Genomic DNA, 2,965 nt, shown 5'->3' with positions numbered 1-2,965 from the left:
CTTTGTCTCTGTATGGGGTTCCACTCCCTAGACTACTCCATGTCCAGCATAGCATGGCAGGACATGTAGAGGCTGCCCTGTATGTCCGACCGCAACAGAGTGGATGTCCAACCCCTGGACAACAGGCACACGCCATAGGCCTGATGTTACTGTTAGCCATGGCAATTCGTACCGTGCACCGTACCCTTGCATCTATTTTATGTCGCCACTCCCTTCAGTTACATGCTCATTGTTGCCTGTTCAGTCCTGTCCCTCTAGGCTCTGCCTTCCCTTCCTCTTGCCTGCCTGTTGCCTGCTCGCTTGTTTGCGCCAATATCCCTGTTCTCCATTTCTCATTCCTTTATTTTGTCTGCTTGTCTCTTTTCTGCCTTTTGCCTCTGTGCACTGCCTTCCTCTATGACTGCTGCCTGTTTGCCCAGTTGCTTTGTGCCGGATCCTGTCTTCACTGCAATTGCTAAGGATTTCACCTACCATCATCTTTTGACATTCCATCTTGGGCTCCCCTGCAATTGTCACTTTTCCCTATGTGAAGTTGCATGTACAAATTCATGAATTTGGTTGTGTTTGCGATTGGATGGGCGTGTGGTTTCTTTGTGTGGCCTGTCCCTCAACACACCCACGTTATTCCTCCTTATTTTGCTGGAAGATTGGAGAATATTCACATTCCACCCCTATTCATTTCATTGCATAGGCCCGTCCCACACTGTGTCAGGCGCAGCACCCGACTGCACGCAAAGATGTGACAGGCCTGAGCTAAAACACGGAAATGCACGCAACGTCTGTTCCATGAATCGCTGAAAGGAGTATGACAAAGTATGTGCAAAACTCCTATTTGTGGTGTAGCAAGCAAATACTGAAAACAAAAAGCCTCTTTAGATTAGAAAACGTGTACTTAATGTGAGCATATGTGTGTCCTTGAATCCAGTGATCCAAGAAGGTGGACTGTCACTTCAAAGCCCAGTCTAACGCTTTGACATCGAACATCCATTGTAGAAGATGAAAAATAATGATTAACGCCTTGTTAGTGGGCTTCTTTATTGCTTTTAAACAACCGTGAACATATGTACACGTGTGAAACTATTTAATGCAGGAGACACAAACGGGAGGCGGGACCATAAACTCGTACCGCGTCCCCGATCCCCCAAAGAGTGTTGTACATGCATAGCCAAATAGTCAGGTCTGGGTGCGATTGAGCGGGAATGGTGGTGAAATTGCAGTGATTAATTTAACTGTGAGTACTCACTGCCCCGCCCCTCCCAGCTGAAACCTGCTGGCTAAACTGCTTTGGGAGGTGGAGACAAGACACAATCGTGGAGAAAAAAAAACATAAAGCTACATATATCCTAAAAGTTTAACTGAATGTAAAAGGAGGCAGGGAACGTATATGGCAAGCCGCCTGACACAAAGGAAGCATTTCAAATCCCCGGTGCTGGGAGGCACAGCTATACTAGTCCAAACTAAAGGCTGAAATCCTAAGGCATCTGCCTCGCACTAGCGGCCTAATATCTATGTTCAGTAATATATAATGCAAAGCCTGCCTGCTGAAATGTGCTGTCTAGTGTTGTCCTTATTATGTTATGGTGTCTGTTATATGTACTGTGCCAAACTGCCACCTCTACAACATTCGGAAGCCAAAGCGATTTGACAGACCACAACCCAAAAACCTATTTTATTTAATGATTTGTATTTTATTAAAATGCTATTTGATCCACAGAAAACGTTAAGCAAATAAATGTAGATCAATATTACCTATGCACAGAATAACCTCAAACATTATATCCATACATGTTATAGGAAGCCATTGCTCTTCTCATCAGATTAAAAAACTCTAAAAATGTTGAGCGTTGAAGAGATATAGAAACCTGGCATCCCGTCATACAGCAGTCCCAAAAATAATTAGAATGAATACTGTGTCGGATAGTTTTGAAAAATAATCATTCCTTTTTTAACTTAAGACAAACATTCAGTTACCCAGTGCTAAACAGTTCCTACAGTAATCTTTAATGTTACATAATCTACATCTCCTCATGGCCGTAGGAAACAGTTAGGTCGAACCTCCTTTTTTAAAGTAATTCTTCCTACTTTGTGAGTCCCCCAGCATTTTTGCTGGACTACTGAATTATTGGACTAATTGTCCTGAATGAGTGGGAACCTTTTTCCACCCTCACTCATTATTTTGCTCTAATCGGGGAAGCCCTGTTTACCTCTTTTGGGTACTTTTTACTGGAGTTATACTTTCCTCCATGTGTTCTGGGATCTCCATTTCATTATTGCAGCAAGCTGCACTTTCTGTGCAGTGTGGCTGGAAGCTCCTTGAGCTTTCCTTTTTATTGTACGTGTGTTAACACATGTTAACAGGGAAGGGGGGCACCCTTTTGTCCCTCCTCTATTATATTTTGTGAGATTAGCAGACCCCACCATATATACAGCGCTGAGAGGAAATATCCCCCTTTCTCACTGTTTCAGTAACATTTTGTTTCTGTTACAAGTTCATTTGACAGGCTGGTGGCAGTGTACCTTTTTGCACTACTTGGGTGGACTTTTTTTTGCAGGCTGCCTTGGCAGCTGCAACAGGGATCAGTAGCGTAACCTTTTGCCTAAAATGGTGGCTGTACATTTGTAAGCCCTGTTCATGATGGTTTGTTCTTACTTGAGCCTTTTTCTACCTGCCTGGGTGGGGGATGTCTTGATGGGTCTTTTATGTTTGGCGGGCTTCCCTTGGAAAGAGGAGTGAGGGAGAATGAGGACAAGGCTCACCTGTTATGCAGTAGAATGCTGTTAGTAGCTTATTGTGTATTCTGCAGATAACACCAAAATGTGCCTGGGCCTGTCATCAAGCAAAAAAATAGTAGGTCACAAAAAGGGACAGAGAAGGTTCTAACTGTCCCTGCCTCTATGGGGTACTATCCCTAGTCAGTGCTGGTGGGCCGCCTGTCTAACAGTGGATACACAAAGAAACCTAGCA

The sequence above is a fragment of the Ambystoma mexicanum genome, chromosome 4p (genome assembly GCF_040938575.1).
Source record: "Ambystoma mexicanum isolate Mex_15411 chromosome 4p, UKY_AmexF1_1, whole genome shotgun sequence".
In the NCBI taxonomy this organism is placed as follows: Eukaryota; Metazoa; Chordata; class Amphibia; order Caudata; family Ambystomatidae; genus Ambystoma; species Ambystoma mexicanum.
The sequence above is the reverse complement of the archived record's forward strand: the minus strand, read 5'-3'. Positions refer to the sequence as shown.